The following is a 25,036-nucleotide window of genomic DNA, read 5'->3' as shown; positions in this document are numbered from 1 at the left end:
TTGCACATTTCATTATAATATTTAATTTTTTCTCTTCAGTTTATTAACTTCATCATTTGTTCCGTTTGCCTTTGCTTTTCTATGATTGTGAGAAAGTTTCAGTCTCTTCTGACATCTTTTACCTTTCCTTGCTTGCTTTTGAGTTACCTTTTGCTTTCTTCATATGTTAGGCCAAGTTGACTAAAGAAACAAATCCAATGACACTCATATATGTGTTACAGAGAACTTTATATAAAGAAGTAATTATGTACCAATAAAACATCATAGCCCAATCTAACTCAAGTCCATAAATCTGATAGTAATCCATAATTCCCTCTTCAGCCTCATGAATGCAGGAACATCACCAGCCGGTGGGTTCAAAGTCCAGTGGATCCAACGGCAGTGGATGCATCTCCAGGGCTCACAAAGATCTTAGCATGGAAGGCACAGAGAAAAAGAGAGAGAGAGAGAGAGAGAGAGAGAGAGAGAGAGAGAGAGAGAAATAATCACAAAATAAATTCACAATTCATATCAGAGACCATGTAATACATATACTTTAAAATAAACTCCTTAAAGAATTTATTTCAAGAGATCTTAATCTAAATTCTACTGAGTAATAACCACCTTTCAAAGCAAACCAACATAACCTACTGCTGTCACGTTTATTTGCACTCACAGAGACCTTTAGGACAGAGTAAACCTGGCCCCATAGGGTCCATAAGCGTGTAAAGTTTTATATTGACAAAACTTTCTCCTGCAAAGCAGCTGCTGGTTTTGAACAACTGACCTTCATATGTTAGCAGCTGAGCACTTTAACCACTATTCCTGAGTTTCTCAAATTTTTTTCCATAAAGTTCATGTATTAAGAACTGTAGAAAGAGTAAATTAGTAACTGAATGTAAAGTAGAATATATTAGTCCTAAAATGAATCATTCTACAGTCATTTGACATCACATTCTAATGGAATTATTGCACTACTTTTAGTGCATTAAACTCACAGAGGTTACTAGTAAAGACATTGCAAGCTTTCTAATTAGGCTTATAGAGAAAAAAATGGTAGAATTTGTACAGCTTCTATGGGAAAACCTTTGAAACTCTATGAGGTAGTTCTACTCTGTGTGTCAAAATCAACTCGAGGAGAGCTGGGTATGAGTTTTGGGATATGAGTAGAGGATTGATAAGTAAGCTTATAAAAATAGTGCCAAAATAGTGCTGAGAAAGTGATTTGTATATTTTTGGATTTTAATATTTTGATTTTATACTTAATCTGCAACAAATATGGTATTTTTCATTTTGAAATTTAATGATATTAACTTGTCACCATGGAAAATGCATAGTAGGTCAAACATTTGCTCATATCATATTGGGGAAAATATATTAAAAATAAAATACTACAATTAAAAACTAAGATAAAACCAAACTCACTGCCATTGAGTCACTTCTGCTCCATTGCTACCCTACAGGGAAGGGTAGAACTGCCCCTGTGGGTTTCTAAGACAGTAACTCTTCATGGGAGTGAAAAGCTTCATCTTCCTCTGTGGAGAGGCTGGAAATTTTTAACTGCTAACCTTGCATTTAGCAGCCTAATGTGTATCCACTACACCACCAGGGCTCCATAAGAAATTGAGATATACGTACCCAAATGAATGAAAACACCATGTCCATGGATAGGCGCAAAAAAGAAAGAAAACATTGTGAAAAAGTAAAACCACCCAAAGCAATCTAGAGATACAACTCCATTGAAAGGGAAAAAAGGCAGTCTCTTTAACAAATGGGGCTGGCAAAATTAGATATCCTTTTCAGAAAAATTAACCAAGATATTTACTTCATATCATATATAGAAATTCCTATACATAAAACCTAAAACTATAAGGATAATCAAAGAAAAATAAGGCCAAATATCAGGGCTTTCATTTATGACATAAGGTACAAACATGATCTAAAATTCATAAGCCGCAGAATATAAAGTATAAAACAGATGTCTACAAATTAAGCTCTTATTATGAACATCAAAAGATTTATCCAAAAGAGAACCAACTGATTGAGAAAAAAATTTGACAATGAGTGAGCCCAAATTGACAATGAACTAACCTCACAAAATTACAGAAAATGTCACCACCTCTACAACCATAAGACAATTGAAAACTAAATAGTACATTTTAAAAATGGATGAAGGACATGAACGAACACTTGATTAAAGAACAGACTAAGGCAACTAACAAATATGAATGATATGAATAAATATCCATATAATCAGCCAGTAAAGATATATAAAGTAAAATAACATTCAGAGATCACTTCACCCCAGCATAAGAGTTAAGCTCAATCAAGGGCAGTGTAGCAAAGAGGAATTACCAAAACCCGAATGAAGGCTAAACTTGACATTATGACAGGAAGAAAGTAAAAGGAAATAGAGGAAAGATCTGGGAGGCAAAGGATATTTATAGAGGTTGAAATAAAGGCAAGTATATATGGAAATACATTTATATACAATGACAGGGGAATGACATGTATTTATTTATAAAACATTACGGTAGCAGATAGACATTAGGCCTTCACTCAAGGACTCCCTCAATGCAAGATAATTTGTTCTGCTAACATCGCACTCTGTGAAGTTCACCTTCCCTGACACAATTGCTAAAGGCAAAATGGGTGCATAAGCAAATGTGGTGAATAAACTGATGATGCCTGACTATCCAAAGATGTAGCATCTGCGGTCTTAAAGACTTGAAGATAAACAAGTGTCCATCTAGCTGACAATCAATAAAGTCCACATGGAAGAAGCACAGCAGCCTGTGTGATCATGAGGTATTGATGGGATCAGGTTATCAGGCATCAAAGACCCAAAGCAAAACAAACAAACAAATAAAAAGAATATCAGTGGGAACGAAGGGGAGGGCAGAGTGGAGACCCAGAGAACAGCGGTAGTCAATTGGACACCCCTGTCTGAGGGCCAGAAGGAAGAGAAGAGCCATTCAGGATTCAGCATAAGACCGCGGAAATACACACCCTGCCTCTAGTTCTTTACTGCTCCAACCCCACACTGCCATAACCCAATCCTATCTTGCCAATCTGGCTAGACCAGAACATGCCTACGGGCACAGATAAGAGCTCACCACACAGGGAATCCAGAGAAGATAAGCCCCTCAGGACCAATAAGGGGGCAGCAGTCCTAGGAGGGTAGGGGGGGGTAAGCGGGAACCTATCCCAATGATCAACTTATGGCCCCCCTCCCTGGGGAATGGACAGCAGAAAAGTGGGTGAAATGAGACAGCAGTCAGTGTAAGATATGAAAAAAAGGGAATTTAAAAATTACCAGGGGGATATGGGGAGGGAGGGTTGGTGAGGGAGGGAGGAAAAAAAAAAGGAGCTGATGCCAGGCACTGGAGTAGATAGAAAATGGTTTGAAAAAGATGGCGACAACATATGTACAGATTTGTGTAGCACAATGGATATGTATGGAATGTGATAAGAGCTGTAAGAACCCCCACAAAAGGAAAAAGAAAAAAGTGCTAGTGAGGGGTTAGAGAGATTGGAACCCTCACACCCTAATGGTAGGTCTGTACAATGGTGTCATATTGTGGAAAATGGCATTTCCTTTTATTTTTAAAATCATTTTATTGGGGCTCATAAACAACTCATCACAATCCATACATACATCAATTGTGTAAAACACACTTATATATTTGTTTCCTTCATCATTCTCAATGTTCACTTTCTACTTGTGTTCCTGGAATCAGCTCCTCATTTTCCTTTTTTCCTCTTTCCTTTTTTCCCCTTCCCCTCCCTCCCCTCTCCTCCCTCCATCATGAACCCTTAATAATTTATAAATTATTATTTTATCTTATCTTACACTGCCCGACGTCTCCCTTCACCTACTTTTCTGTTGCCCATCCCCAGAGAGGAGGTTATATGTAGATCCTTGTGATCCGTTCCCCCTTCCTACTTCCTTTCCCTCCCAGTATAGGCACTCTCACCGCTGGTCCTGAGGGGTTCATCTGTCCTAGATTCCCTGTGTTTCTAGTTCCCATCTGTACCGCTGTGCATCCTCTGGTCTAACCAGGTTTTAAAGGTAGATTTGGAATCATAATAGTTGGGGGGAGGAAGCGTATAAGAACTGGAGGAAGGTTGTGGGTTTCATTGTTGCTACAGTGAACCCGGAGTGACTCATCTCCTCCCCAATACCCCTCTGCAAGGCAGGTCCAGTTGTCTTCAGACGGGCATTGGGTCCCCATCATGCACTCCCCACATTCACGATGATATCATTTTTCCCACCGCCTTTGGTACTTGAAACCTGGTCCCCTCTGCCATTCATGGTCACACATGTTGCAATAACACTACTAAGCATGTATCCTAAAGAAAATATAGCAGGAATATAACCATACATACATGTATCCATGTTCGTTGCAGAATGATTTATTATGGCAAAATGAGAGAAGCAGCTGTGGTAGTTATATAATCTGTCACCAATTTTAGAGAAGGGGTTAAGTCTAGTGTATCAATTTTTAGATAGTCAATGAGACCTCTTCGTGGGCATGGCCTTCTCCTGAGGATGCTGGGAATTCCCATATTTCCTCCTTGGAGGCAAGAGACACACTCTTGCTCTCTGCGAATTCCCTGAGAGAGGCTCAACTGACAAGACACATGGCTAAGCTGATAGAGTCTGTGCCCTGGGAGCTGGAGAAGCCATGTGGAGAAGCTGCCAGTGCTGAGATGCTTACAATGCCACTGGATGCACAAGACTTCCTATGTACTGGCCTGTGATCTTCCCATACTCGATGTCATTGCATGTGTTTGTGAGTCTGAAGAGGAGTTTATAGATTGGTCATGGATATATGGGCTAATATCAGACGTATGGACTTCATCTGGACTGGGCTGGGATATTTTATCAATATTCAATTGCTCTCACTTATAAACCTCTTCCTTAAACACATTTGAGTGCCTATGAATTTGTTTCTCTAGTCTATGCAGACTCACACAGCAACCCAAGTGTCCATCAACACATGAATGCATAAACAAAATTAAGGTACATAGACACCATGGAATACTATGAAGTGTTGAAAATAAAGTAATGCTGCATCTCATAATGTGAATGAATCTGAAGAACATTGTGTGGAGTAACATTAGGCAATCAAACGGACCAATATTATTTCACTATTATATTTCACAGAAAGTTTATACAAAGAAAATACTACTGTTTGATGTTTACCAGGGATAGAATGTAAGAAAAGGGAATGTCATAACTGGATAATGGACACGTATTAACATGGGTGAGTAGAAAGACAATATACAATAAGGGGTGATTAGCACAGTATCTCTAATGAAAGGGAAAGTAAGGAAAGCAGCACAAACGTTACAGATAACACAGGTAAATACAATGTGTACACAGCCCTGCAATGTAAGTAATAATACACATTCATATGCAAGTGACTGCATAGGCACACAGCCAAAGCAAACAGGGAGGAGGGGACAATAAAGAACTACTAATGAACATATATAGGTTTGGCAGATGATATTTCTATATGCATATTTTTATTTACTGAAACTATGCCCACATACATAATAGACCAAACGTGCACCAACAGTTTAGCCATAACCAAACATATCGAGCTGCTGGGCCTTGGGGCTTGTGATCCTGTTCTTGAGGGAAACATCAATTGGTAAAAAATAGTCAACCAAGAAAATGTTCTACCACATCATACTTTGTTATGTAGTGACCGGGCCCTGTGAGCAGCCATCTAAGGGGCAACTATTGCGCTTTCTATCAGCAGCAAAAAGGTGAAAAAAATTAAAAGCACGTGGAAAGTATTAGTTCAAAGTACTAACCGACCATGTAAACCTCAGCTTCCAGACGCTGAGACCAAAAGAACTAAGTGGTGCCCAGCTGCTACTCTGAAAGGGATCACAGTGTAGAGAGTTCTGAATAGAGTAAGAAAAATGTGACACAAAACTCAGGAGCAGAAAAAGAACCAACTTTATAAGCCTGAGAAAGAATGGTGAAACCCCCAGTACTGTAACTCTTGATCATAACTCTTCAGGTCCGTAACTGAATTTGCCCCACAGGCTCAACTTTCATTCAAACAGTAGGTCTTTAAAAAGAAGTCTGAAACCAGGGAGATATGCACTCCTTATTACAATCAACCATATGGAATCAAAAGGGAAAAAAACTAGAAAATAAGACAAATAGAAACAGTAAACACTGGATGGAAGTGGTAAGAGTGAAGGTGCATGGTGGAACTAACCATAAATGTCATGTAACTACATGTATGCGAGTAGTTGAATGGAAAACGACTTTAATTTGCTTTGTAAAATTTCACAGAAATCACAACTAGAAGTGAAAAAAGAGAGGGAGGGGGGTATACGTCAGTAGCTATTTTAAAAGACTACTACTATGTCGATTGGTGGATAAACCCGTTATCATACAGGTTTCTCAGGCTTTGATTCTCAGTATTTTTATACCTCATCAGAAACGAATCACAAAAAACGGAAGAGTCACCAGGCTAATAGAATTTAAATACAAATAAACCAAGCAGAGATTGGAGAAGAGAGAAACTAACCATATAAAGATCATCCAGGAACAGCAGCTGAAAAAAACATGTACCTTTTACCCAGAGCCAAGAGAAAAAAATGCCTTCCGATAGAGCCTACTCCCTGAATCTAGATTGTGATTTTTACCCTCTTAAATGATGAGTCAATAAATGTATTTGTGGAAGCCATCCACTTGGGTATTTTTGTTAGAGTCGCCAATCAGGTGTGGTGTGTGGCTTACAGTTTCAAGTCAAGCACTAAGATGGTCTCAGAGAAGGTGTCCCTGAGGTGACCCTTACACACACTACTTATAAAGTGCAGGGAGGTCGGTGGAAAGCCACGTGGATATTTAAGGATTCTAGAGACAGCAAACAGCCAGCCAAATGGTAGGAAATAGCTAGCGTGTTCAAGATAAAGCAGAGAGGGTAGCAGCTGAAGGAGATTAAGAAAGGGCAAGTGAGTATTGATGAGGTAAGGTCAAAAGGAACAAAGTTTTCTAGGGCCTTGTTGGTCATTTTAAAGACACAGGCTTTAACTCTGAGAGTGGAATCTACAGGGTTTCTGAACAGTCGCGACATGATATCCTTTCTCTTTTAAAATCAATCTGACCACTGAGGAAAGGCGACACAGGGGCAGGAGGAAAGACAGGAGACACTTTAAGAATGTACAGATGTGCTTTACACAATTGATGTATGTATATGTATGGGTTGTAATAAGAGTTGTATGAGTCCCTAATGAAATGTTTAAAAAAAAAAAGAAAGAGGAAAGGAAAGTTAAAAAGAAAAGATCAGTTAGAAGCGTATTGCAATCTAGGCCTAAAACCTACAAAGGTAGGAATGATCGAAGTCTTGAGAATTTGTCAGAATCTGAATATATTTTGACAGTAGAGCAAATATCATTTGTTGGCCAATTAGAAATGTGGTGAAAAAGAAAAAAGCATGAGATCACCCCAATGGTATGATATTCGGTAATTGGAAAAAATGAACTTTCCATTTGTTGACATGGGGAGATGCAGATGTGAGCATATGCAGGGAAGAAAATGGATGAGTGAATTACTGAATATGTTAAGGTTGAGATGCTTCAGAGACAACCACTTGATGCCAAGAAAAGATTGAGCACACCAGTATGTAGCTAAAAAAGAGGTCCAAGGTGGATATACATATATATATATATATATATATACTTATAGGATACATGAAGCCTTGAGACTTAGTAAAATCTCAAATGGAAATATTGATAGAGAAAATATCCAAGAGTCTCTAGCACACTCCCATATCCAAAGGATGTAAAAGAAAATAAGAGAACACTAGTAAACCAAACTATAAAGGAATCAGTTTCATAAATATTTTTAATGTAACCAAATAGTCATTATTTTCTATTTTATGAGAGGTTCTCCAGGTTCTAGAAATAATTAGTCAGATTACATGGAAGGAAAACAAGAAATTGGTAATCTCCACAAACAAAATCCATGATATAATCTTGTCTGGTCAAATTCTGACCTCGTTTTTTAATTGAATATATATTCAATCCAATTCTTGCTAACTCATCATATAGATGAAATATTATTTAAGTAATATACAAAAACACATCGACTTGTACAATAATAGGAACAGTAAATGAAAATTCTCTCATTCTCATAAGTGATCTTTTTGACTTAGATGTAAACGATTGTTTCAGAAAGATTCTTGTTTTGCTCCAATATTACAAAGAAGATGGCAAAGTTCTACTTATTTAGTTTTAGTAAAGGAAATTTTATTTGGTGGTTCCTAAGACTTACTATCAATATCTGGTAAAAATATTTTTTCAAGTTAGACTCTAAATCTTCTCCAAGAGTTATTAGTGTGTTTCCTAAAGCATTTATTTACTAGTCATCTCTCCTTTTTACAAACTGAAGAGATATAGAAGTTGTTTCATATTGTATTTGAAGAAGCTCTCTAATCCATTTTCTAATTAATTCTAAATTAATAGATTCATGTGAAAAGTATTTGTTTAAAATTTTGTCTGCAGTCTAGGAGGAATTCTCCTAAGAGAGGACCTTTCTGTTGTTATCTGCACAATGTGTGTGTGTATGAACGTTCATCAGATGTTGGAGGTATGGTTTCATTTTTCTTACCTGTATGGAAGTAATAGAAGATGAATGTTCCTGAAGCACTGCCACTGGTGCACGCATTTGAAGACACCACACTCTTACAACCTTATCACAGCTCCTTGCGGCAATAAGTGTATTTTCATAGTTCACAGCCATGTCTCAGATATTTCAGCAGAGTGACCTCTAAGTGTAGCAAGGAGACGCCCATCATCTGTGGACCAGATTTTGAGCAAAAAGTCATCTGAACCATGTAGTAACACAAAAGCACAGGTTTATAGTGAAGCAGAAATTGGCCAACATAGACACACACAAGATATGCCCCCACCCCCACCCCCAAATCAAAGAGTATTGTATTAAGTTCCTTCAAAGATTTTCAGTTGAAGTTTCTTCTCTGTATAATATGGATCCAGTCTTAACACTAGGTGATACCACTAAAGGTACTATTCAAATTGGCAAAGGCATTTATAAAAACTCCTAAAAAATATCACTAGTCCAGGTAACTCTAAATTGTTTTAACTCACTTTTAAGTCATTTGACATTCACTGACTGATCTGAAGTAGTTTTGTTTTAATTGCTTGAATACTTTTCTCTACAAATAGCTATGTGTTAAGAAAGAGGGCAATTATCATCCTGATTGTGATCATCAACATGCAAATACTGACGTGACACCTTTAGAGTCCTAAAATTGTCAGTGGATGATATTGTAATAAACTTTATAGCTACACGTTCTCCAAGTACAAACCACTTCCGATATTGTAACAAACCGTTGTAAAAAGAAAATTATGGCATGCATATTTCTGTGTTAACTTAGTACTTATGCAATCAGATTAAGCCTCTTGGGAAATGTTAGTGCTAAAATTCTGTATTCAAAAGCATACAGTATTATCTGATTAATAAAAAACTTAATTTAAAAAATAAGGCATAGTAAAATTAAAATACATGAAACAACTATAATATTTATAAGTACATAGGTTCAGGTACTCAAGAATAATGTAGTTAATAATAAGTAAATTTGGCAGAATTATGCTATGTGTAAACTTTACTTTAATAAACGTTTGTGAAAATGGAATAAAATTCAGAATCTAAACATATTTCACATAAATTAACAACCTCTAGACTATCAGTTGATTATATATAGAATATAAAAACTGAAGATTTAATTTTCTTATATTGCTTCCCCAAAGATAGTAGACATTGTATTATCATTCACCAATTTACACATACAGTATGAGAAAAAGATTTTCAGTTTTCCTGTCATCTTTTTCCACATTCATGTATCCAAAAAGGATAAATTCCATACTAAGAATAATGCAATGTTATGAAGTCTAGCTCCCATTGCTACAAATTTCCAATATAGTACAGTATCATAAATTTTAAACTCACTGTTAAAATTCTTTTCCCACTGAGGTCAAAGGCTACACAGTAGACAGACGATAAGTGACCCAGAATTCTCTTATGCATCTTAATGTGCTGATAAGCAAATGACGGGAAAATATGGCTGAAGTGACTACATCCAGTTAATTGACTAGCAGAAGTGATATTCACTGAAAATAACAAAAAATCCACTTCTTAAAAACTAAAATTTTCTTTATAAAGTTAATTAATGAATATTAAGATGAGACAAAAGTGGGTACACAACACAACACAGCATTCTAGCCCATGAAAAGTCTAAATTTCATTCTTTCATAAATTAAGTCCCCTATCCAAAAACACTAAACACAGCCTTTGGTTAAATCTCAGGGGTCTCACCTACCTTGTTGTCTTATTATGCTTTCTTAAGGACACTCATCTTTCTTGATGCACTCTAGTAAAAAATGCTGTCAGTTAAAATGCATAGGTAAATCTTACTTTACAATGAGATGTTTTAAAATTAATACCGAATTTGGTTCAACTTTATACAAGAATTTGTTAGTGAACTTGAGCCTCAACCCTGCACATCTGTATACCACAGTTGCAGCTCTTCTTAACCATTACAGACTAGTACAAGAGATCTACACCTTGACAAGAGAAGACAACCCTGGTGTCATCGTGATAATGCATTGGGCTACTAACCACAAGGCCAGCAGTTCAAAGCCACCAGAGGGAGAAAGCCAATATTTTCTACTCTGCTAAAGGTTTACAGTCTGAATAACTCACAGAAGCACTTCTACCCTGCCCTATGGGTTTGTTATGAGTCAAAATTAACTTGATAGCAGTGATTTCTTTGGTTTTATCATGTTATTTAGGTTTTAAGTTGTAAACAATCCTTTCTAGGATTGCCTATGTGTGCTCCACTTTTGGGTTTTTGAATCTGTAGATATTCTTCACGTTAACAATGAACTTCAGAAGCATCAACTCCTATAAAGCCATCTTAGGTTCTGCCGCATTATTTTGTTTGCTTTGCCTTGTTCCTCATTTTCTTAAAAAGCCACTGAAGTAAAGCATAAGTCTACACAACTCTCCAAATACAGCCTGGATTCTCCTCACTTTCCTGAAATGAAAAAGTTCATCCCCATGACAGGATTTACAACCACCCACTGGCACCATAAACTTTCTCCAGACTTCCCTTATACGATGAAAATATTTAATACCCAACATATTATACTTGAATCAAACCGTAAGATCCCCTAAATTCCAAGTCACTTTGAATCAATATCACACCGAATAAATACAATACAAGTTATACTTGCTTTATGTTTAAGCAAGGCAAAATTAAGGCGAGAGTTGTGTTCTAGCTAGATTAGTACAATTAGAAACATGCCACAATAAAAAATATGAAACCTTTCAATGTCTCACAATCCTAAGAGCAATGGAGTCTTTCTGTCAGGCAAATGCAGATCCACTGGCCATTTTAAACTCACAAAATGAAACAATGAATGGTGAATAGCAAAATCAGGAACACGTTGGACAAGTTAACACATAACACATAAAAGCAAGTTCGAGATCTGAGTGTTTATGTGATATTGAGAAGCTGAACAAAACGAACTGTTCTGACTTAATGTACGAACTCAACTTCGAAAGACAGATTTAGGACAGTAACTTGTTCATAACTGAAGTACTTTCTATACAAATAAATGAGAACATATCTGTGCACCCTTCTGGTCTACTCTTATTTCAGTGTACTTCTTTGTTCCTACAATTAAAACAATTCATATTCATTATAATGATTTGTAGTTATGTAATAAGATTAAAATTTTTGTCATTAGTTTAAAAGTTTTCTTATACAAGCGGGTACCCCCACAAAACCAGAATTCCCCTTTGCTAAAGTTATGTATTTAAATTTGTTTACAAACAACCTTATTACCTTCAATGTACTCTCCATTACATTTAATGCATTTGTAAAATCTATTATTTCATTCTTGGAAATATTTTTCAAACTCAGCTGCTTGGATGACTGACAGGACACCCCTCATTTTTTCTTTCAACTCCTCTACGTCGTCAAATTGCTGTCCTTTCATGTCCCTCTTCATTCATGGAAACAAAAAGAAGTTGCACGTAGTGAGGTCAGGGGGGTACAGTGTGTGCAGTAGGAGAGATATAGCATTGAGATGGCTGCTTGAACAGGTGCATTGTCGTCGTGGCAGAACCAGTCCCCCATCTGCCACAAATCAGGCTTTTTTTCATAGGCTGTTATGAATTCTTTTCAGAACCTCGAAATAGAAAGCTTGATTAACAGTTGGACCAGTTGTTACAAACTCCAAATGCACTATGAGTCAATATTTTCACATCAATTCGGGAAGTTGACGGACCTCCAGAATGAGATTTGTCATCAACTGACATTTCACCTTTTTTGAAACAAAAAACCCACTCAGACACTTGAGTTTTTTTTTCCCATAGCACTGTCCTTGTAAGCTATGTTCACCATCACATCAGTTTCTGCAGCACTTTTCCTAAGTAGGAAACAAAATTTCATAGCCGCTTAAATCGGCTATTAAAAAAATGAGGTTTGAGAAAGGAGTGGGCCTTGCTCAGGGTTGGATGGTCTGATTGCCTTGGAAGGCACAGAACCTTCAGGCAGATACCTTCAAGCAGCTGCCCTTTAAGAGGATAGTAAGGACCATGTGTTTCCAAACAGTGCATTACATTTGGCATTAAATGGGGGGAGGGCCATTGGGGGAATTAAAAAAAATGAGGTTTGAGCGAAACTGCTTTTACAAGAAAAATAAATCACTGGGACCAAAGAGAACCTTCCCAGGTGACACCACTGGGTGCCCTAACTCAGAGTGATTTGCTTGATGTTAGCCTAGTGGGAAAAATTCATACTCAGAAATCTCTGCGCCACCCAGCACAATACCATTTGGGGGCTTACCAACGAAAAAGTTCTCAGGTACATCCTCCAAATGGTCTGGGCCCTGTGTGAGGATGCCACCAGACCTGGGGCACCATCCACAGGCTACTCCAAATAAGCCAGAGGCCTCAGTGACAGCCTTACCCCATGAGGGGCAATAGACAACCAGCCAAAGAATGCCCTCTCTAGTTCTTCCATGATTTCCTGGTCAGACAAAGAGCGTACAGGCCAATGGTGGGATGATAAGACCTCATTATGCAGACAGGGAGATAGCACGTGATTGCCTAAAGGTGCCTGAGTGAGGCTGTGAGGGTGAAGCCAGGGCACAGAGAAGATAAGTGAGTTAACTGCCCAGAAAAATTGTCAGTCAATAGGTATCACCACCACTTATAGCCCTTACAAATTAAACAGTAGTAGGATGGCATGGTGGAGAGGGAATGCCCACCATCACACACACACACACACACACACACACACACACACACACACACAGATGTAACTGGGTTGCATGACAGGTTTGTGAGCAACCTGGGTAGGGGTTGGAAGGTTCGTGGGTAAGAATATGGGTAGGTGTGTGCATGGGTACTAAAGATAAAGGACAAACCCCAACTTGGGCATAATGCTGACTTTGCCCAACAACCTGGTCCTTGGGACCTAATGATGTCGATAAATAGTTCTGCATCCATTAACACCCGCGGTATGTTCTGTGAAATACGGCATTACATGTTTGAACACTGTGCAAACACCATATATACCTAGATCTAGGTCTATATGCAGTCCCTGGATTACAAATAATTTCCTTTCTTAAATGTGTCTTCAAACTGAATCTGTATTTAAGTTGGGACAGTTAGGAAACCATTGTATCTAAGTTCAGTTAGGCATATGCTTGTCTTAGTCTGTAGAATGTAGTGTACCATTGTATGCACAACAAACATCAAAGGAACACGTCCAGAGACATAAAACATTTTAACTTAGTAATACAACAATAATGCCTTGATGTACACACAGAGTAGTGCCATTTATTATTATAAATCATATACTTTGAATTTTTAATGTAATAGGCTTTATGGTGGTTGGGAACATGGATGTATAGTATATGTGTTCAGACACTGCCTGAATGGATGTTATAATGCACATGGTTATATTTAATCAGGTCAGAAGCATCATAAAGGGTGTTATTATTCTGTCATTTATTTAAGGAATGTATTTTTACAGTCTTAGAGTCAAATGGCAAACCAATTCCAAAAGTACTGGTTACAACATGGTAACCAAGTAACCTAAGTCATGTTGGGTTAATAAAAGTATACTTCTCCATCCACTAGTGTTAAGGATCAGGCAACTCTTTTTAAAACAGAGTTCGTTAAAGCTATGGGTTTCTAATCTGGGGTATGAGATGGTCCAAGTCATGTCCCAACCATCTTTATAGAATATATTCATTAATGTGGAGATGTGAACATAACTTTATCTTATAACTTCTTGAGAACTGTCTTTTTGACAGAACTAGGTGTCAAAATACATACTTTTGTATATAACAATGTGAATATGTATAACTTAGAAAAGCTAATCAAGTACATGTACAAAACATATTTAAATTAATCTATTTGAAATTTATCATGTCTCCTAAATCCTTTGTTATAATTTTGCAAGATGTGCTTCCAAACTGTTAACTTATGAAACACAAGATATGATATGGCTTATGTCAGTGATAGATCAACATTACTTTAGGATTCAAGTAATGTCTACAATGAAGTGATTGATATAAATATGGTCCTGCTAGCCATAGCCCTACATTTTGTGATATACTCCATATCCTAGCCTCAGTGCTAAGGATTATAGTGTCATTTTGTAGTGATTTGTCTGTTACTTGAATGATGTGGGATATATGCAATAACTCTCTACCATATTAGGCAAATTGCCAGTTTCTTGCTTAATTAAGAAAGGGAGCCAGCTGGGATTTAAGAATTGGCTGAGATAAGATCCAGCACACCTAACATGCACAGTAAACACTAAATGCCCTCATCATGACCTTTGGACATCCAAACCAAAAATAACCAAAGCTGACTCATAGCAAACTCTTCAATTAAGGCTGATCTTCTGCCACATTAGGAACAACCATTTCTATTTACCCCTCACCCACCATGCTAAAGCGATCTTCTCTATAAACATATAAAAAGACAGCAAAGAAAGACAAGATTACAGTGGATGTCAAAAGAGACTCTGAAATGTGCTTAGTTTTAGAGTAGTTAGAGCAAATTGAAGAAAAGATGAGGCCAAGGAGGTAAATAGAAAATTTGAAAGATCACTTTGAGAAAACAAAGGCAAATAAAACAAAATGTGCAAGAACCTAGAATAAGAAAACGAAAAGGGAAAAACATTCAGCATATGTGAAACTGAAAGAACTCAAGAAAAATCCAATCATTGGGGTACCATTTTAAAAGCTTCTACAGGCAAAATATTGAATGGAGCAGGAAGCCTCAAGAGTAAATGGAAAGAATGCCGTCACTGTACCAAAAGGAGCTCATTGGTATTCCATCATTTCAGGAGGTAACACAAGGTCAAGAACGAATGGTGCTGAAAAAGAAGTTCAAGCCAAATCCAAGGCTCCAAGAATGGATGGAACACCCATTGAAATGTTTCAGCAAACTAAAGAAGCACTGGGAGCACTCACTCATCCTCTGCCAGGAAATTTGGAAGACAGCTATTTGGCCAACTGTCTGGAAGAGATGCATATTTGTGACTCTTCCAAAAGAAGGCGAACCAACAGAATACTCAAACCACACAATAATATTATTGATATGGCATGCAAGTAAAATTTTGCTTAACATCATCCAACAAAAGCTGCAGCAGAACATTGACAGAGAACTGCCTGAAGATTGAAATAGATTCAGAAGAGGATGTCAGAACAGGTATATTGTTGTCAAATGCATCTTGGCTCAGAAAAGAGAATACCAGAGAGATGTTTACTTGTGCTTCATTGACTGCAAAGGCATTCAACTGTGTGGATCATAATAATTAGTGGATAAGCTTGAGAAGAATGGCGATTACAGGACACTTCGTTGTGCTAATTTAGAACTTGTATATGACTCGAAACAATTGTTCATACAGAACAGGGAAATACTGCATGGTTCAAAATCAGGAAAGGTATAGGTCAGGGTTGTATCCTCTCACCATACTTGTTCTATCTGTATGCCGAGCAAATCATTAGAGAAGCTGTACTATATGAAGAAGAATTGGAGGAAGGCTTATCAAAAGCCTGTGGTATGCAGGTGACACACCCTTGCTTGCTGATAGTGAGGAGGATTGAAGCATTTTCTGATGAAAATAAAGGACTACAACCTTCAGTGTGGATTAAAATTCAATGTGAAGACCAGCATTCTCACAAACTACCCAACAGATAACTTCATGAAAAAGGGAGAAGACGTTGACATTGTCAAGAATGTTGTCTTCTTTGGTCGCACAACCAATGCTCATGGAAGCAGCAGTGGGGAGATGAAAGATGTATTGTATTAGGTAAAGCTGCAGCACAAGACCTCTTTAGAGTACTGAAGAGTAAGGAGGTTGCTTGGAGGATTAAGGCGCTCCTGACCCAAACAAGAATAATCTCTATTGCATGTGAAAGTTGGACCCTTATTCAGTGTTCTTATTTGGAAAGTCCATAGAAAATAGATGCGTTTGAATTGTGGTGCTGAAGAAGAATATTGAAAATACCATTGACTGCTAAAAGGGCAAACGGATCATTAGTGGTAAAAGGTCCAAGAGTTCCTTAGAGACAAGGATGGACAACTTTGTCTTACATGCTTTGGACATATTGTGAGGAGCGATCAGACCCTGGGGAAGGATATCCTGTTTGGTAAAGTGGAAGGACAGCAAAAAGGAGGAGGCCTTCACCAAGAAGGATTGACACCGTGGCTGCATCCATGAGCTCAGGCCTGGTAATGATTGTGAGGACGACACAGACTGTGCAGTTTCGTTCTCTTGTGTATGTGGCCGCTATGTCTCAGAGTCGACTCCATGGCACCTAACAGAAGCATGTAAACAGATCACCATTCACTTCTTCCTAAAGATGTCTAGGGGAAAGAAAATTGATATTTCGATAGAATGTTCAATTCTTCTGTTGAACTCTGCTAACTTGCGCCCATATGGCTGGACTGCTATCCACAAGGTTGGCAGTTTAAACCCACCAGATCTCTGAGGGAGAATGCTGAAACTGTTCGCTTAATAAATATAAAGCTGCAGAAAAGTTATACAGGGTCTCTATGAGGCAAAATCCACTAGATTCCAGTATGTTTTACTTTTCTTTTAAATCTTAAATTACAGAGACAAAGATTTAATAGTAGAAATGTTTGTCATCTATGAAGGAGACCCGGCTCTATTCCTGTCTAATGCACCTCCTCCACAGTCACCACCATTCCCTGGTATATGGCATGTTTCTATGACACTGAATAAGTTTCAATGAAATTCTTTGCAATGGGATTCCAGAAAGAGAAGTGCTTCAGAAAACAATTTTAATGTGAAGTTTCAAGAAAAATCAGCCCTCTTGTTGTTGTGTAAGCATCCTGTAAAAATGAATTACATATTCTCCAATAATATTGTACCCTTAACCAATCATGGAATCTAGCATGGTATCTACCAATCTCTGCTAAAGTCTAGTTCTTAGACTTTCAGTCCATTAAAATTTTCTGCCCTGGGCCCCAGCTTCAATTATACTGGAAAGTATGATTCTTCATTATCCAATGGAATGGCCATCCTTGCTCTGTGAATTTTAATGTCTTCCAAATATGGAATATTGCTGTACTTTCCAGTAAATCTTTTTCTTAAGAATACTTTTAAAGAGAGTGTGTGTTCATTTTAGGACATGTATATGGAACAGTCATCAGGATTTCCAAGACATGTCGTTGCTGAACGCATCAGTCATTGGATTCAATACTATTAAATTCCAACAGTTATTTATGATCCAGTTACCTCTCTGGCACTCAGAAGTACAAGGCGAGTCCTCTAGTAATACTGAGCTTCCATACTATTGTGTTTGATGCTCTTGTCAAAGTTTAAATTGATCACTTTTTAGCCTTTTGGCTAAGAGGAAGTTTAGTACCAAAGTACAAATTCATTGTCAAATCCATTTCCTTTTTTCAAGTTCTCTTTTCAGCCTGTCTGATCATCGCTGTAAAGCCAAGTGAGGCTCGACTGTACTCACTGACATCTAGTGGCCAATAATTGCCAATGCAGGTGAATTTTTTGCACTTTTCTAATACTGAAAACTCACCACCATCGGGTTAAGGCCGCTCACAGTGACGGTACAAGACAGGTAGAACTGCCTCTGTGAGTGCCCAAGACTAACTCTTTAAGGGAATACAAAGCCCCGTCTTTCTCCCGTGGACAGCTAGTTTCAAACCACTGAGTTTACAATAGCAGCCTACCGTGTGACCACTACACTGTCAGAGCTTATTATGGGAAATGCACAGGCTGTGTATTAAGAAACATCTTCCTTGGGAAGATGGGGAATGCTATGTTTGAAGATTAAGCTTGACCTCCCACGCGTGTACCAGTGACATGCATATGTATCCACTAAGGGAACCATGACTTTCTCAGGCAGTCAACTTGACATGCAGTTATTAGTGATTCCTTAGAACCTTAATGGACAGATGGGTGGATAGTTTTAATGTACAGAGATAATTTTCTGCGCAGTCTATTAGAATGCGAAGGCCTCCAGTTGAAACCACCTCAGGTCTCACTGTAATTTGATTTTGTACCTACACTGCCATCTACTGGTATAAACATTGGCTAAGACAAAACAAGTCATTTTTTTCTGAGCAAATTGAATTTTTTTATTTTAACGAGTGCCATTTATTGGCACTACGATTGTCAAAAAATTACAACCTACAACAGCACGGGCGGCCGTATCTGGAGCGGTTGGGGCGGGAAAGCAGTCGCGTTGCGGGAATGCATTTCAGTCCATGTGGGCGAAGCAGGAGTCCAGATTGGCAATGGCTGCTGGGAGCTCTTCTGCCTGGAACAGGGCATGCAGGTGGATGGCACCAAAATGTTCAACGATGCTGAGTCTTTCACCACTTTTTGCTGCGGGAGGAGCAATGGCAAAGACGGACCCCGGGCCGCCATGGTGGACTTGGAGCAGGGCGTTGAGGATGAGGTTCGGGCAGGAACCTACCGCCAGCTCTTCCATCCAGAGCAGCTGATCAGAGTCAAGGAAGATGCAGCTAACAACTATGCCCAGGGCCATTATGCGGTGGGCAAAAGAGCATCGACAGTTTTCTGGACCGCAGACGGAAGCTGACAGATACCTGGTCGGGCTTGCAGGGCTTCCTGATCATCCACAGTTCGGGTGGGGGCTCGGGCTCAGGCTTCACTTCTTTACTGATGGAGCGCCTTGCCATGGATTACAGCAAGAAGTCCAAGCTAGAGTTTGCCATCTACCCAGCCCCTAGGTGTTCACTGCGGTGGTGAAGCCCGACAACCCCATCCTGACCAGCCACACCTCGCTGGAGTATTCAGATTGTGGGGTCATGGTGATCAACAAAGCCATCTATGACATCTGACGCCGGAACCTTGACGTCAAGCACCCGACCTACCCCCACGTCAACCGCCTCATCAGCCAGATATTGTCCTCCATCACTGCCTCTCTCCTCTTCGACGGGGCCCTCAATGTGGACCTCACCGAGTTCCAGACCAACTTGGTTCCCTAACCCCGCATCCACATTCCCTGGTCACCTATGCCCCCATTAGCTCTGCCAATAAAGCCTATCACGAACAGCTCTCTGTGGCCGAGATCCCCAGCTCCTGCTTCCAGCCCAACAGTCAGAGGGTGAAGTCTGACCCGAGACATGGGAAGCACATAGCCTGCTGTCTGCTCTACCGGGGGATGTGGAGCCCATGGATGTGAATTCCTGTTCTTACACACTGTCTCTACCCTAACTAAAAACCATAAAAGAAATATCTTCTCTGTGATCAGGCAGATGAAAGATATCATAATCTATGCCCAACAGTTCTTTCTTCTATGGTCAAACAGATGTAGAATGTAATAGTTTATGCCCGAAAGCTCTCAATATATAGCATTATCAATCAATCTTTGCAGGGGAGCCTAGAATTGATATGCTTGAGAAAATAATATAAAAGTAGTTTTTCAGAAACCATACATTTTTCTTGTCTGTGACTCTCCTGCAATTAACTAAATAGCACATACTTCCTAAGACATAATTACCTTAAAGGTCATTTATTCCTTAAAGCCTTTCCTTGTTTCTGTGATCAATTTCAGTTCTCCCTCTTGACCTTTATACTGTACATTTCCCTAAACCAATATCTGTATCCTGCACTATATTATTTGAGCATCTGTCTCAACATCCTGAATACAAAAAGTAATTCTGTGACAGCAAAGTCTGCCCCTAGCACTCTGGAAAGTGCTTTGCATATATTTTATATTCATTATATATTCGTGGAATTAAATAAAAGTATTTTAAAAGGGTAAGTAATTTTAATTCTTGTTTTTAACTTTTCAAATAATTAAATTCTAAAGGGAACATTGATCAAATCCTAGTTTTCTTTTGACATAAAATATTATTCCACATTTTCCTACTACCTCTCTAAACCTTGCTTCTCTGCTTTTTTACTATTTCTTCTACATGGATTTACTCAGATTGAAATGCTAAACACTCCTTCCAATTCTATCCTGAGCTTTCTTCTCCCTATTCTTGTGCTCTTGAGTCATTTTCAATATACCCACATACTAATTTCTTTCTCATCTTTCATCTCTAAATCTACCTGTATCCTCAGCGTCATAGTTTTTATTTTCTAATTCACACCCATTCCCTCTACTGGATGTACCGCAGATGGAGACTTCGCTCAGAGAAGTTCATTATCCTTGCACTACAAGCTTTTACCTTAACTTTGTACTAACTCAAGACTGTTTCACTTTACTTCTCTTATGATCATATCCAAACAAACTCAATCTCATCTCTATAATTGCACATGAATCAATCCAACCATCTCTAATGCTATTGTTAGCACCTTTACACACCTCATCTCCTGTTTATTTGTACAGTAACCTCCCCTCTGATTTCTATCCCTTCCTTTCCCTCGCCCTGCCTTTCTTTTTTCCAGTGTAACCTAGTCTTACATGAGCATTCTTTTTGAATTAAAAATCTACAAAGCCTGGAGCCAAAATGGGGCAAAAATCTTTGAGAGATAGAAAACTCAAATATTTTTCACTAAAATGATGAAAAAATTTTAAATACTGCACTATGTCAAAGGTAAAAGTTTTACCATCCCAATAAACAAGGCAGGACCAAGGAGTTCTGGCTCTAGCAGGTTTCAGTTCAATTACTCTATTCAAAAATACTCAGTGAGTGCATAGCAAATGTGAAGAAAGATGGTGGTGCCTGGCTATCAAAAGGTATAGTGTCTCTGGGGTCTTAAAGGATTGAAGACCAACAAGGGACCATTTAGCTCAGGAGCAACAGAGCCCACATGGAAGAAGTACACAAGCCTGTGTGATCACGAGGTGTTGATGAGATTAGGTATCAAGCATTTAAGATCCAGACAAAATCATACCCAATGTGAGTAGGGGGTCGGGGCATGGAGTGGAGACCCAATGCCCATGTGTACACAGTTGGCCATCCCCTCACAAAGGGGTCACAGGGAAGAGCTGAGCCAGTCAGGGTACAGTATAGCACCTATTAAACACACAACTTTGCTTTAGTTCTTTGGTGCTTCCTTCTCCCCACTATCATGACCTCAATTCTACCTTATAAATTGGATTAGACCAGAGTATGCACACTGCTACTGATAAGAGCCCGCAACACAGGGAATCGAGGATAGGTAAACCCCTCAGGGACAACAATGAGAGTAGAGCTACCAGGGGATAACGTGAAGGTTGTGGAACAAAGGGGGAATCAATCATAAGAATCAACTATAACTCCCTCCCAGGGGAACAAATAACAGAAAAGTGGGTGAAGGGTGATGGAGGACAATGTAAGATATGAAAATAATAATTGATAACTTGTCAAGAGTTCATGACGGAGGGAGGGCGGGAGATGGGGGGAGGAAATGAGGAGGTGATATCAGGGGCTCAAGTGGAAAGAGAGTTCTTTGGAAATGATACTGGCGGCTTATGTGCAAATGTCCTTGACACACTGAACGAATACATGGATTGTGGTAAGTAATGAAAGAGCCCCTAATGAGAGCCCCCAATGAAAGTATTTTTTAAAAAGCAACAAAAAGACACCCTATGTGTCCCTAGTGCCTACAGGGTAAAGTCAAAACTTCTTACTATAGCAAATGTTGTCATCTATTATTTGGGGACAAAATTCAGCCTACTGTCTGTTTGCGAAAATACTGTTATTGAAAAAACAGACACGTTCATTCATTTATATAATGTCTGTGGTTACTTTCACAGAAGGTCCAGAATAAATGTCTTCAACAGACCTTTCCCATCTCTTCTCCCACTACAAACTCTAGGTTCTTATCATATCATGTGTCAATAGTCAGGCCCTTCATGTTTCAGTAAAAGTGCTACGTATGATGGGGCTCAGAATATATGGAATAATATAACTGTTTCTTTACGTGCTATCAAGTCAATTCCTGCTCACACCAATTCATACCCTATTCTACCATGCTTTATTTAAAACACATACAAAAATATGAAACTATGACTCTAACGCAGAGGCTAGAAATTACTGGGGAATGTGATAGGTGTTTGAGTATTAAAAATAACTCAGAACATATGAAATGGTGATAAGAGATTCTATTATGGCAACAAAGATATGTGTACTATTAAGTGTGCTGAAGCAATTTGGTAGAAAATATATAGAATTTAGAGTCAAAAGACTTAGGTATGAGACTAAATTTGGATTATGAAAGTAGAATTCCACTATAGTTACATAAGCTGAATAATATTTTCATGAAGATAACTGAAACACTGTAATCTGTGAGCCATTATCATTACAAACATACGTATCTTCCTCTATAATCTAATATAATTACAAATCAGGTTCTTATAACATTTTACACCTTGTAAAGTAACCACACACATCTCATTTGAGTTTACAATAATCCTTTGAGGTTTGCTTCACTTCGTAAAAGAGTGAGATGAAGTCAATTAATAAGCATTTGTAGACACAATCTCTTATGCAATGTATTATAAATACTAGCTTCTATGCCAGTGGTTATAAACCAAATTTGCTGTGATTTTTCTTTTACAAAATTAAGGTGGGGTATACTGATTTCCATCTTAGTAGATAGAAGGTGTGAGATAGTTAAGGTTTATTGTGCCAACGTGGCCAATATACACATGTGGGATGAATTGAAGGGTGGAAAGATAAATGACTTGGTGAGACTTTCCTTTCTAGTTCTTGGGTCTCTTGCTTTCTGATTGTCGGATCAGGGCCCCGCTGCCTTAGCCAGTTCCTGCTTCAGCTGGCAAGGCTCACTTCCTGCAAGACATCCCTGAGGAGAAGCCACATGGACCTAGCCTGATGCAGCCCTGGGTGCTGGAGCAGCCCTGTGGAGACCCCTGCCAGTGCTGGGATGCTTACATGATATGCTCACTGAATCGGCTTTCCTCCTGCAGTTGACGTCATAGTGTGTGTTTTGTGAGATGGAGGAGGACTTTGTGGATTGGTGTCAGACATATGGGTTAATGTTGAACTTGTGGGCTTGGGCAGCCCAGGATTGGGACATTTTCTTGATGTGCACTTAACCTTTATATAAAACTCTCTCTTATACATTTTCTGTGCATTTGTTGCTCTAAAGTACCCAGACTAACACAGCAACTTAAAATAATTACTATTTTCATACCAATGATGTCCTCAGTTCCACTATGCTAATCTCATTTATTATTGTAGATACACAATTCCTAAATTATCCTTGTCTCAAAACAGTACCCCATCCCTGTTTTTTCCCAGCTTCTTCCAAACAGCCTAAGAAACAACTACCAATCCAGGATGAATCTTGAATTCTCTACTCTGACTTATTCAGTAGTAAACCCAAACTTTCAAAAGAAACCTCTCACTCCTCTGCTCTGGAAACCTTACATGATTCCTCAGGGGTACACTCCCTTAGTACAAGTCAATAATTCTGATTTTGTCAAATTAGAGGCTTCCACCATGTGGTCTTTGGCTGATTACTCGTTTATAAGGTAAATTATTTTGAATTTTCCTACAGATTCAGAAATTTGGTGTTGACATAAGACTAACAGATAATATGGAGACTAAACCAGAATATCTCCGACCACAAGAGACTTTCCCTGCCAACACAGAATAACTCATTGAATTCCATTGTTTATATTACCATATTCTGACCAATCATGTTAAGAAATACTATATTTAACCAAGTCCAGGTAAATACAAAATCTGCTGGGAGAAAAAGTTGATCCCTAATTTGGTATCATGTTCCAGATAAAATTAAATGTATATAAATGGGTTTCTGATTTTCAATGCAAAAGAGTCAATTTTATCTATCAACTAAAAGGCATAACCAGTAATAATAATGTATTACACAATAGTCCTGAAATCCTATATTATTGTAGCTTTTAATTTTAAATTTTTAATATGAATTATATGTGCGTGTATAATAGAATGCTACCAATTATTCTGTAATGATAATGAAAGACAAAGGAATCTTATTTTCACTAGTTACAATTGGCTAGAAGAGATCCATATTTGTGCCCATTCCAAAGAAAGGTGAACCAACAGAGAATATGCAAATTATAGAACAATGATCTTTATCACATATAAGTAAAAATTGCTGAAGATCTTCCAAGAATAGTTGCAGCAGTAAAATAACCGGGCACTGCCAGAAGATTCTGAAGAGAATGTGGGACAAAGGCTCTAACTGCTGATATCAGAAGGATCTTGGCTAAAAGCAAGAAAATACCAGAAAGATATTTACTTGTTTTTCCTGACTATGCAAAAGCATTCGACTGTATGGACCATAACCAACTATGATTAGTCTTAGGAAGTATGAGAGTCCCGAAACACTCCATTGTGATCGTTTGGAATCTGTATGTGCATCAAATGGCAGTTGGCAACCAGAAAAAAGGAATACTGCATGATGTAAAATAAATAAAGTCCTGTATCAGGGTTGTATCGTCTCACTCTACTTATTCAATCTGCATGCTGAGCAAATGACCAGAGAAGCACAGTCTATGAAGGGAATGCAGCACC

The 25,036-nt window shown here is 38.4% G+C and overlaps 1 pseudogene; it reads left to right on the top strand.

Annotated features, from left to right (window-relative positions):
• The first annotated feature begins 18,801 nt into the window (after nt 1-18,801).
• Nucleotides 18,802-19,793, top strand: LOC142433497 (tubulin alpha-8 chain pseudogene; annotated as a pseudogene).
• Nucleotides 19,794-25,036: the final 5,243 nt, after the last annotated feature.

The sequence above is a fragment of the Tenrec ecaudatus genome, chromosome X (genome assembly GCF_050624435.1).
Source record: "Tenrec ecaudatus isolate mTenEca1 chromosome X, mTenEca1.hap1, whole genome shotgun sequence".
In the NCBI taxonomy this organism is placed as follows: Eukaryota; Metazoa; Chordata; class Mammalia; order Afrosoricida; family Tenrecidae; genus Tenrec; species Tenrec ecaudatus.
Note: the sequence above shows the minus strand (reverse complement) of the source record. Positions and strands in the feature narration are given on the sequence as shown.